Here is a 12834-nt window from a genome sequence, read left to right as displayed (position 1 = left end):
ACCTTCCTGATGAAGAGCTTCTGCTGGAAACATCGACTCTCCTGCTCCTCGGAATCTGCCTGACCTGCTGCGCTTTTCCAGCTCCACACGTTTTGACTCTGATCTCCAGCATCTGCAGTCCTCACTTTCTGCCTGCTTTCCACTAAGCTTGTTTTTCATGTATTTTCCTTTAATTGCTTCTTGTCGTGTTCCAATTAACCCTTAACAATTAACCCTTAACAAGCTGGTTTGCAGGTATCATGTTTGTGCCTAAAACTACTGAAGCCTGTGACCAGTGGTGTACTGCAGGGTTTGGTGTTCAGACCCTTACTGTTTGTTATTTCTGGTAATAGAATCATAGAATCCCTCCAGCGTGGAAGAAGGCCATTCAGCTCATTGAGCTCACAACAACCCTCCAAAAAGCATCCCATCCAGACAAGGGAGAGACAATGGCTGAGTGGTATTATCACTTGACCCTGGTAATGTTACAGGAACCCAGATTTGAATTCCAGAATGGTAGATGGTGGAATTTGAATTCAATTAATTAAAAAACTGGAATTAAAAGTTTGATAATGACCATGAAACCATTGTTAACTGTTGAAGAAAAACCCACCAGCTCACCAATGTCCTTTAGGGAAAGAAATTGCCATCTTTACCTGGTCTGGCCTACTTATGGCTCCAGATCTACAGCAATTTGGTTGACTCTTAGCAACTGGGGATGGGTGTTAAATGCTGGCCCAACCAATGGCACCCACGCCCTGTGACTGAATAAAAATGAAACCTTTTCCATGTATTTCTCCATGGCAAATCCACCTAACCTGCACATCTTTGGACTGCTGGGGGAAACCGGAGCACCCAGAGGAAATCCATGCAGACACTGAGAAAGTATGCAAACTTCACACAGACAACTACCCAAAGCTGGAATCAAACCCAGGACTCTGGTGCTGTGAGGCGGCAGTGTTAACCACTGAGCCACCATGCATGACTTGGATGTGAATATAGAAGGTATAATTAACAAGTTTACAGATGACACAAAAATTGATGATGTTGTTGATAGGGGATGGTCTCAGGCTATAATCTGATATTGATCAGCTGGTAAACTGGGCAGAGCAATGGCAGATGCAATTTAATCCCAATAAGTGCAAGGTGATGCATTTTGGATATTGAAAATGTATGGTCGGTCCTCAGGGAGTACTGAGGAACAAAATGACCTTTGTGTACAAGTCTATAGATGTCTAAAGGTGTCACAGTTTGAGCAGGTGCTGAAGACATCATGCAGAATGCTTGCCTTCATAAGCTGGAACATAGAACACAGGAGTAAGGAAGGTAAACTTCTTTGGAGCACTGCATATGCCTAAGACAGAAATGTTAGCTCTGGAACAAAATAGTATATTGAAATGGCAAGTAACTGGAAGGTCAGTATCACGTCTATGGGCAGAGAGTTCCATAAAGTGATTACCTCGTCTGTGTTTGGTTACACCACAGATGGAATACTGTGTGCAGTTCTGGTCACCCCTCTTTCAGAGGGACATGATTTGACCGAGAAAGTGGTAGAAATATGGAACGTGCTGCCTGAGAGGGTGGTGGAGGAAGGAAATCTCACAACATTTAAGAGGCATCTAGTTGAGCCAGAGCACGGTAAGCTGTGGACCAAATACCTCTAAATGGGGTTAGTGTAGTTTGGTGTTTATTGGTTGGCAAGGACATGGTGGGCTGGAGGTCCTGTTCCTATGCTGTATGACTCTATATCCTCCTTTTTCCCTCAACTGAGGACTCTCCACCACTATGATTGACAGGACCTTCAGCTGAGTCTAATCCAGTTCTTGCATTTCTGCCCTACTCCTTCCCCTCTCATCGAACTAGGGATCGCCTTGCCCTCGCTTTCACCCCACCAGTCTCTGCATTCAAAGGGTCATCTTCCACCAGTACTACCCCAGTAAGATGCCACCAGCACATACATCTTCCGCTCCCTAATCAGCACAAAGTATGTACTATTCTGCTTGTGATCCTCTAGCCCTCTCACATGCTCATGCAATTACAGAAGGGGGAACATTTGCCCTCTCACTACCTCCCTCCTCAATGTCTAAGGTCCAGACACTATTTCCAAGTCAGGCAGACCTTAACTGTTAGTTTTTTTCAATCTAGTCTATTCACTGCTATAGTATGCTGTACAGCGGGGTGAGCAAACACAGACGATGAAATCACTTTATGGAACTCTCTGCCCATAGAAGTGATACTGACCTTCCAGTTGCTTGCTATTTCAATGTACTATTTTGTTCCATAGCTGCAGTGCTCCAAAGAAGCTTCATGCAAGCTAGATGAACACACCTCATTTTCAACTTAGGTACTTTACAGCCTTCAGAACTCAACATTGAGTTCAACAACTTCAGAACATGAAGAATCCTCCATCATGATTACAACACCAATGCATCCTCATGGCTCATTAAATGGATTGCTTTTCAGAAAGGCTGACCTATTTTCTGCTATTGACTCGTAGCATTCCTACCTACTTTACATCTCAATCACTCCTTTACCACCAAGAACACTTACTTTGTCTTTTGCTCTGATCACCTTCTGATCCACTTGGTCCTCATCCATCCTTACAGTGGTGCTGGAAAAGCACAGCAGGTCAGGCAGCATCCGAGGAGCAGGAAAATCGACGTTTTGGGCAGGAGCTCTACATCAGGAATGAGGGCTCATTCCTGATGAAGGGCTCCTTCCTGAAATGTGGATTTTCCTGCTCCTCGGATGCTGTCTGATCTGCTGTGCTTTTCCAGCACCACTCTAATTTTGACTCTGATCTCCAGCATCAGCAGTCCTCACTTTCGCCTCATCCACCCTTGTCAACAACATAAAAAACATCATTTTCCAACACCCTTCAGTTCTGAAGAAGGATCATTTTGGACTTGATGCACTAATTCATCTTCTCTCTTCACTGATGTGGAATTCAATACCCTAGCAGGTGGTGGATGCCAGGACATTGAGCAACTAAGGAAAAGGTGGATGGATTTTTAATTAGTAATGGATCAACAGGTTATGAAGAGTGGACAGGAAAGTGGAATTGAGGCCAACATGAGATATTCTGAATGGTAAACAATCTCGAGGGGCTGAACTATCTACTCCTGCTCTTAGCACTCACGTTCCAATGTTCAATGCCATCAGACCTGCTGAGTTTATCCAGAACTTTCTGTTTCGATTTCAGATCTCCAGCATCTGGACTACTTTGCTTTTGTTTTAGTTATATGTAGTTAATGCACTGGGAACAGGAGTTTAAATTCTGGATCAGTGGTGCTGGAAGAGCACAGCAATTCAGGCAGCATCCGAGGACAGGCAAAATTGACGTTTCGGGCAAAAGCCCTTCATCATTCCTGATGAAGGGCTTTTGCCCGAAACGTCGATTTTGCCTGTCCTCGGATGCTGCCTGAATTGCTGTGCTCTTCCAGCACCACTGATCCAGAATCTGGTTTCCAGCATCTGCAGTCATTGTTTTTACCACAGGAGTTTAAATGGCAACCTGTTGAGTATAAATTTAATACTAACTCTATAATACAAAGCTAGTCTCTTGTCCTTGGGATGACTGGACTGTGAAGTGAGGTTGGGCAAACTGGGCCTGTAGTCTCTAGAGTTTTGAAAAATGACAGCTGATCTGATCGGAACCTACAATTTACTTAAGACCATAGACAAGGTAAATGCAGGTAAGATGCTTCCCAGAAACAAAAACAGAAGTTGTTGAAAAAGCTCAGCAGATCTGGCAGCGTCTGTGAAGAGAAATCAAAGTTAATGCTTTGAGTCCGGTGACCCTTCTTCAGAACTAATAGTAGTGAGGAAAATGTCAGTTTATATGCAGTAGATAGGGTCGGGGGAGGGGAAAGGAGTAAATGATAGGTGGGTATAGAACCCAAAGAGAGAGAAGAACAGCTGGACAGACAAAGGAGTGGATAATGATCTGGCTGGGAAAGTGAATAGCTGTTAATGGAGACTGTTCATGGCTAATAATACATAGTGTGCAATGGCAAACAATGTAATAATAAGGCGGCGGCACGGTGGCACAGCAGTTAGCACTACTGCCTCACAGCGCCAGAGACCCGGGTTCAATTCCTGCCTCAGGCAACTGACTGTGTGGAGTTTGCACATTCTCCCCGTGTCTGCGTGGGTTTCCTCTGGATGCTCCGGTTTCCTCCCACAATCCAAAGATGTGCAGGTCAGGTGAATTGGCCATGCTAAATTGCCAGTAGTGTTAGGTGCAGAGGTAAACATAGGGGAATGGGTCTGGTTGGATGCGCTTCGGCGGGTCGAAGGGCCTGTGGACTTGTTGGGCCGAAGGGCCTGTTTTCACACTGTAAGTAATCTAATCTAAGGCCTGGTGTATGTGTGAGGGGTCTCAGATATGGGGGAGTTCAGGCCCTAAAATTATCAAACTCATTATTGAGTCTGGAGGACTGCAGAGTCCCCAAGCGGAAAATAAGGTGTGTTTTTCCTCCAACTTACGCTGAGCTCTGCTGGAACGCTGCAGCAAACGTGAGACAGAGATGTTGGCCAGGGAAAAGGGTGGCGTGTTAAAGTGGCAAGCAACTGGAAGCTCAGGGTCTTTGTTTGCAGACAGGAGGTAGATGTTCTGTGAAGCTACAGTCTATGCTTCATTTCCCCAATGTAGAGGAGACCACACTATGAACAGTGAATGCAGTAAACTAGATTGTGTGAGGTGCAGGTAAAGTGCTGCTCCACCTGTTTGGGTCCTTGAATACTGAGGAGAGAGGAAGTAAATGGACAGGTATTGCAGCTTCAGTGGTTGTAGAGGAAGGTGCCATGAGGCTGTGGTGGGGTGTTAGGAGTGAAGGATGAATGGACCAAGGTGTCCAGGAGAGAATGGTCTCTGAAGAACATCTAAGTTTTGTCTGCAAAAAAGACCGTGAACTTCCAGTTGCCGCCACATTAATACACCATCCTTTTCCCTTGCCGACATGTCCGTCTCAGGCTTGCTGCAATATTCCAGCAAAGCTTAGTGCAAGCTGGAAGAACAACACCTCATTTTCCACTTGAGGACACTGCAGCCCTCTGGACTCAATATCAAGTTCAATTTTAGGGTCTGAATTCCCCATGTCCTAGCCCCCACACACCGGGCCGTTTGGAGTCATACAGCACAGAAGCAGGTGCTTTGGCTCAAACTGGTCCATGCCGACCAAAATGTCCATCCATGCTAACCCCATTTCCCTGCACTTGGCCCATTTCCTTCTAATCCTTTCCTATCCATGTATTTATCCAAATACCTTTTAATGGTGTTAATGTACTCACCTCAACTACTTCTGCTGGCAGCTCATTACATATGCATACCACCCTCTGCATAAAAAAACTTGTCACTCAGGTTCCCAGTTATTCTATCCTCTCTCACCTTAAACTGATGCCCTCTAGTCCTCAATTCACCAACCTTAGGAAAAAGATTAAATGTATTCACTCTATCCATGCCTCTCGTAATCTTATACACTTGTATAAGATCCTCCCTCAGTCTCCTATGCTCTAATGAAAAAATCCTAGCTTGTCCAACTCAGTCCCGTGAGTCCTGGCAGCATCCTTGTAAATTTCTTCTGTACTCTTTCCAGTTTAATTACATCCTTCCTATAGCAAGGTGACCAAAACTGAACACAATACTCCAAGTGCGGCCTCACCAACGTCCTGTATAATTGCAACATAACTTCCCAACTTCTGTACTCAATACCCTGACTGACGAACGCCAGTGTGCCAAAAGCCTTCTTCACTGCCCTGTCTACCTGTGACTCCACTTTCAGAAAATGTGAACCTGAACTCCAAGATCCCTCTGTTCCACCAAGCTCTGTAAGGCCCAACCTTTCACCATGAAACTCTTACCTTAATTTGACTTTCCAAAATGCAAGACCTCACACTTATCTGTATTTGCCATTTCTCGGCCCACTTCCCCGGCTGTTCAAGGCCCTGCTGAAATTTCTGATAACCTTCCTCACTGTCTATAATACCTCCTATCTGCAAACTTACTAATCATGCCTTGTACATTCTCATCCACATCATTGATATAAATAACAAACAGCAATGGGCCCAGCACCTATCCCTGAGGCACACCACTAGTCACAAGCCTCCACTTCGACAAGCATCCTTCCACTATTACCATATGCTTCCTACCTTCAAGTCAATTGTGTATTTAATTTGCCAGGTCCCCCTAGATTCCATGAGATCTAACCTTTCAGAGCAGCCTACAATGTGGAACCTTATCAAAGGCCTTAATGAAATCCATTTGATTACGTCTACTGCCCTGCCATCATCAAGCTTCCTGATCACTTCATCAAAGAACTCTAGCAAACTTGTGAGGCATGATCTCCCACTCACAAAGCCAAGGTGATTATTCCTAATCAAATCCTGTCTTTCCAAATGCATAAATATCTCATTCCTCAGAATCTTCTGAAGTAGCAGTAGCTTACCTCCCACAGATGTTAAGCTTACTGGTCAACAGTTCCCAGGTTTTTATTTGCAGCCCTTCTTGAATAAGGGCACAACATTCGCTACCCTCCAGTCTTCCTGGACCTCAACTGTAGCTAATGATGATGCAAATATATCAGACAGGACCCCCTCAATTTCTTCTTGCAGAGTTCTTGGACATATTTGGTCAGGACCAGGAGATTTATTCACCTTCATACAATCTAATACATCCAACACCTCCTCTGCTGTGATATGGACTATCCTCAATATATCATGTTATGGAAGAATTGCTCAAATTCTGTAAAACATTACCAGGAGAAAATCCTTCACAAAAATAAACTTTAATCTTGCTAAATCAAAGCTGTGACAGCAAGAAAATGTCTTCCCTGTCTGCCCACAAGACTTTTCTTCCTCTACAGACTTGGGTTCCCGTGCTTATCTGATAGCATTAGCATACTCAATCATACTGGTTTGCTTTGTCTTCATAACCTAATCATCTTCCCCCTCACTGGTTCACTACATTACACTTAACCTATCACATTATAACACCATCGCCTTCAGTATTAGCTCATCTATCAATGATTTAACTAGTCTATCACTGTACATTACCTTCATCTGTTACTGGAGCCCTGTAATATGATCCTATGCATGCATCACAATACTAAGTTTTAAAAACGTTTTTCCATTTTCATATGAAAGTACTGAAACCAGCATGGTCATTCTAATAGATGAGAGACTTAACAAACAATCCAGGTCTTTTTCAATATATAATTTCAGTTACATCACACTGTAAACTTTTGCTATAAATTCTGTGTCTTACAATCTTATACTCCACAACCACCTGATGAAGGAGCAGCGCTCCGAAAGCTAGTGCTTCCAATTAAACCTCTTGGACTATAACCTGGTGTTGTGATTTTTAACTTTGTACTTCCCAGTCCAACAGGCATCTCCAAATCATATCACCACTAGGTTCCCCAAGGTCCCAAGTCTTCATGTCTTTCTCCACGGTACACACACAGGAGAAATATTCTTTTTTTTTCCCTTAATATTTCTTTGGATTCACCCTAATTATCTCAGCCAAAGCTATCTCATGCCCTCTTTTCACCCTCCTGATTTCCTTATTTAATGAACTCCTGTATCCCCTATCTACCTTCAAGGATTCCCACGAGTTGTTATCACATAATCTGCCATTGCACACTACCTCTTGTTAGCCGCTAACAGTCTCAATTAACAGCTATTCACCCTCCCAGCCAGATCATTATCCACTCCTTTGTCTGTCCAACTGTTCTTCTCTCTCTTTGGGCTCTATCCCCACCTATTGTTTAGTCCTTACCCCTTCCACCACCCTATCTTCTGCATGTAAACCAACATTTTCTGAGCTGCCATCAGTTCTGAGAGATGGGAACGGTTGTTGCAGATTCTGTGAATTCGATGTTTCAGTAAGAACAGAGAAGATGGTAAAAAGGAAAGGGGCAGTATGGTATTGTTAATCAAGGGTAGTATTACAGCAGCTAAGATAACACGTGAGGACTCATCCACTGAGGTAGTTTGGGCTGAGGTTAGAAATAGGAGAGGTCACTCTGTTGGGAGTTTTCTATAGGCCTCCGAATTGTTCCAGTGATGTAGAGGAAAGGATAGCAAAGTTGATTCTCAATAGGAGCGGGAGTAACAGGGTAGTTGTTACGGGGGAGCTTTAACTTCCCCAACATTGACTGGGAATACTATAGTTCAAGTAGTTTAGATGGGTCAGTTTTTGTTCAATGTGTGCAGGAGGGTTTTCTGACACAGTATGTAGGAAGCTGCAGGGGATGGACACACTTGAAATGTGGAGCTTATTCAAGGAACTGCTACTGCAGGTCCTTGATAAGTATATACCTATCAGGCAAGGAGGTAGTTGTCGAGAGAGGGAGTCATGGTTTACTAAAGAAGTTGAAGGTCTTGTCAAGAGGAAGAAGGTTTATGTGAGGATGCGGTGTGAAGCTCAGTTCGGGCACTTGAGAGCTATAAGTTAGCCCTCTCTTTACATCTTTTCTGGCTAAGAAGAGCCGGGGCTGGGGTGGGGGGAGGGGGGGGAGTGAGGAGGGGGAAGGAACATGAGAAGCTGTTGGTGGATAGGATCAAGGAAAACCCTAAGGCCTTCTATAGGTATACCTGGAATAAAAGAATGACTAGAGTAAGATTATGGCTAATCAAAGATAGTACTGGAAAGTTGGGTGTGGAATCTGAGGATATAGGGGAAGTGCTTAATGAATAATTTTTCTCAATATTCACGTTGGAAAAGGGTAATGTTAGTGAGAATATTGAGATACCGGCTACTAGATTAGATGGGATTGTGGTTGACAAAGATGAGGTTTTAGCTATTTTGGAAAGTCTGAAAATAGATAAGACCCCTGGGCTGGATGGGATTTATCCTTGGATTCTCTGTGAAGCCAAAGAGGAGATTGCAGAGTCTTTGGCTTTGATCTTTATGTCATCATTGTCGACAGGAGTAGTGCCAGAAAACTGGAGGAGAGCAAATGTTGTTGCCTTGTTTAAGAAGGGGAGTGGGGACAACCCTGGTAATTACAGGCCTTACTTCGGTTGTGGGTAAGGTGTTGGAAAAGATTATAAGAGACAGGATTTATAATCAACTGGAAAGGAATAATTTGATTGGAGATAGTCAACACGGTTAGGTTGTGCATAACTACCTTACTGAGTTCTTCGAGAAGGTGACAAAACAGGTGGATGAAGGTAAAGGGGTTGATGTGGTATGTATGGATTTCAGTAAGGCGTTTGATAAGGTTCCACACGGTAGGCTATTGCACAAAACACAGAGTTTCAGGATTAAAGGTGATTTCGTGAATTGGATCAGAAATTGGCTAGCTGAAAGAAGACAGAAGGTGGTAGTTGATGGGAAATGTTCATCCTGGAGCTCAGTTGCCAGTGGTGTGCCAACACAGAGCAAGGATCTGTTTTGGGGAAACTGCTGTTTGTCATTTTTATAAATGATTGTGAGGTGGGCGTAGAAGGATGGGTTAGTAAATTTGCGGATGACACCAAGGTAGGCAGAGTTGTAGATAGTGTCAGGTCTTGCGGTGGGAGAGCATTTTGGTGATAGTGACCACAACTGCCTCACATTCTACACAGCTATGGAGAAGGAGAGAAGCAGGCACAATGGGAGGATATTTAATTGGGGAAAAGGAAACTATGATACTATCAGACGTGAGTTGGGAAGTACGGACTGGGAGCAATTGTTCCATGGAAAGGGCACTATAGACATGTGGAGACTGTTTAAGGAACAGTTATTGCGAGTGATGCACAAGTGTGTTCCTCTGAGACAGGCAAGAAGGGGTAAGATAAAGGAACCTTGGATGACGAGAGCGGAGGAGCTTCTCGTCAAAAGAAAGAAGGCAGCTTATGTAAGGTGGAGGGAGCAAGGGTCTTGCTCAGCTCTAGAGGATTACAGGCAGGCGAGGAAGGAGCTCAAAAATGGTCTGAGGAGAACCAGGAGGGGGCATGAAAAAGGCTTGGCAGGAAGGATTAGGGAGAATCCAAAGGCATTTTACACGTATGCGAGGAATAAGAGAATGATCAAAGAAAGAGTAGCTGATCAGGGATAGCATAGGGAACTTGTGAATAGAGTCTGAGGAGGTAGGGGAAGCCCTAAAGGAGTTTTTTGCTTCTGTCTTTACTAAAGAAAAGGACCTTGTAGTGAATGAAACCATCGAGGAGCAGGTAAGCATGCTGGAACAGATAGAGATTGAGGAAGCTGATGTGTTGAAAATTTTGCTGGAAAGGCGCAGCAGGTCAGGCAGCTTCTTCAGGGCTTATGCCCGAAACGTCGATTCTCCTGCTCCTTGGATGCTGCCTGACCTGCTGCGCTTTTCCAGCAACACATTTTTCAGCTCTGATCTCCAGCATCTGCAGTCCTCACATTCTCCTCCATAATTGAAAATTTTGACAAACATTAAGATTGACAAGTCGCCAGGGCCAGACCAGATTTGTCCTTGGCTGCTTTGGGAAGTGAGAAATGTGATTGCTTCACCACTTGCGAAGATCTTTGCATCCTCGTTCTCCACCAGAGTCGATCCTGAGGACTGGAGGGAGGCAAATGTAATTCCTCTCTTCAAGAAAGGAAATAGGGAAATCCCCAGCAATTACAGACCAGTAAGTCTCACGTGTGTCATCTGCAAGGTGTTAGAAAGGATTCTGATGGATAGGATTTATGACCATCTGGAAGAGCATGGCTTGATTAAATGCAGTCAACACGGCTTTGTGAGGGGCAGGTCATGCCTCACAAATCTTATTGAGTTCTTTGAGTATGTTACTAGACAAGTTGATGAGGGTCGAGCAGGGGATGTGGTGTATATGGACTTCAGTAAGGCATTTGATAAGGTTCCCCATGGTAGGCTCGTTCAGAAGGTCAGGAGGAATGGGATACAGGGAAATTTAGCTGTCTGGATACAGAATTGGCTGGTCGACAGAAGACAGCGAGTGGTAGTGGAAGGAAAATATTCTGCCTGGAAGTCAGTGGTGAGTGGTGTTCCACAGGGCTCTGTTCTTGGGCCTCTACTCTTTGTAATTTTTATTAATGACTTGGATGAGGAGATTGAAGGATGGGTTAGCAAGTTTGCAGATGACACAAAGGTTGGAGATGTTGACAGTACAGAGGGGTGTTGTAGGCTGCAGTGGGACATTGACAGGATGCAGAGCTGGGCTGAGAGGTGGCAGATGGAGTTCAACCTGGATAAATGCGAAGTGTTGCATTTTGGAAGGTCAAACTTGAAAGTTGAGTACAGGATTAAAGACAGGATTCTTGGCAGTGTGTAGGAACAGCGGGATCTTGGTGTGCAGGTACATAGATCCCTTAAAATTGCCACCCAGGTGGACAGGGTTGTTAAGAAAGCATATGGTGTTTTGGCTTTCATTAACAGGGGGATTGAGTTTAAGAGCCGTGAGATCTTGTTGCAGCTCTACAGAACTTTGGTTAGACCGCACTTGGAATACTGTGTCCAGTTCTGGTCGCCCTATTATAGGAAAGATGTGGATGCTTTGGAAAGGGTTCAGAGGAGGTTTACCAGGATGCTGCCTGGAATGGAGGACTTATCTTACGAAGAGAGGTTGACTGAGCTCGGACTTTTTTCATTGGAAAAAAGAAGGAAGAGAGGGGACCTAATTGAGATGTACAAGATAATGAGAGGCATAGATAGAGGTGATAGCCAGAAACTTTTTCCCAGGGCAGAAATTGTTAACACGAGGGGTCATAGTTTTAAGCTGTTTGACGGAAAGTATAGAGGGGATGTCAGAGGTGGGTTCTTTTCGCAGAGAGTTGTGAGAGCATGGAATGTGTTGCCAACAGCAGTTGTGGAAGCGAGGTCATTGGGGATATTTAAGAGACTGCTGGACATGCATATGGTCACAGACATTTGAGGGTTCGTACATTAAATTTACCTCACATGAGGATCAATGGTCGGCACAACATCATGGGCTGAAGGGCCTGTTCTGTGCTGTACTGTTCCATGTTCTTTGATGTTGTGGGTTACAGAGGGTCATGGATAAGATGTAGAGCTGGGCTGAGGAGTGGCAAATGGAGTTTAATGTGGAAAAGTGTGAGGTGGTTCACTTTGGAAGAAGTCACAGGAATGCAGAGTACTAGGCTAATTGTAAAATTCTTGGCAGTGTAGATGAACAGAGAGATCTTGGTGTTCAGGTGCATAAATCCTGAAAATTGCCACCCAGATTGATAGGGTTGTTAAGAAGGCATTTGTGTGTAGGGGGATTGAGTTTTGGAGCCATGAGGTCATGCTTCAGCAGTACAAGACACTGGTAAGGCCACACCTGGATTAATGTGTGCAGTTCTGGTGACCGTATTATAGGAAGGATATTAAAGTTTTGAAAAGGGTTCAGAGGAGATTTATTAGGATGTTGCCTGGTATGGAAGGAAGGTCTTACGATGAAAGGCTGAGGGAACTGGGGCTGTTTTTGTTGGAGAAAAGAAGGTTGAGAGGTGTCTTAATCAAGACGTATAAGATAATCAAAGTTTAGATCGTGGACAGTGAGAGCTTTTTTACCTCTGATGGTGAAGACTTACCAGAAGATTTAATGAAGATAGGCTAGCCAGTATATAAAGGAAGACTGCAAGAGTTTCTTTAGATATATAAAGGGCAAAAAGAGAGGCAAAACTGGACATTGGGCTGCTGGAAAATGACACTGGAGAGATTGTAATAGGGAGCAAGGAAACAGCTGAGAAACTGAAACAATTACTTAGCGCCAGTCTTCACGACACCTGCTGCCCCTGTGTACTAGTTTTCTATGTTTTGTGCACAAGTACCCCCAAGTCCCTTTGTGTTGCAGTTTTCTGCGGCTTTTCTCCATTTAAGTAATAAATTACTCTTTTGTTTTCCCTTCCAAAATGAAGAACTACACATTTTC

This window comes from Chiloscyllium plagiosum, unplaced genomic scaffold (assembly GCF_037043375.1).
Source record: "Chiloscyllium plagiosum isolate Xiang-an unplaced genomic scaffold, Cpla_swu_hap1 HiC_scaffold_1, whole genome shotgun sequence".
NCBI classification, from domain to species: Eukaryota; Metazoa; Chordata; class Chondrichthyes; order Orectolobiformes; family Hemiscylliidae; genus Chiloscyllium; species Chiloscyllium plagiosum.
Note: the sequence above shows the minus strand (reverse complement) of the source record.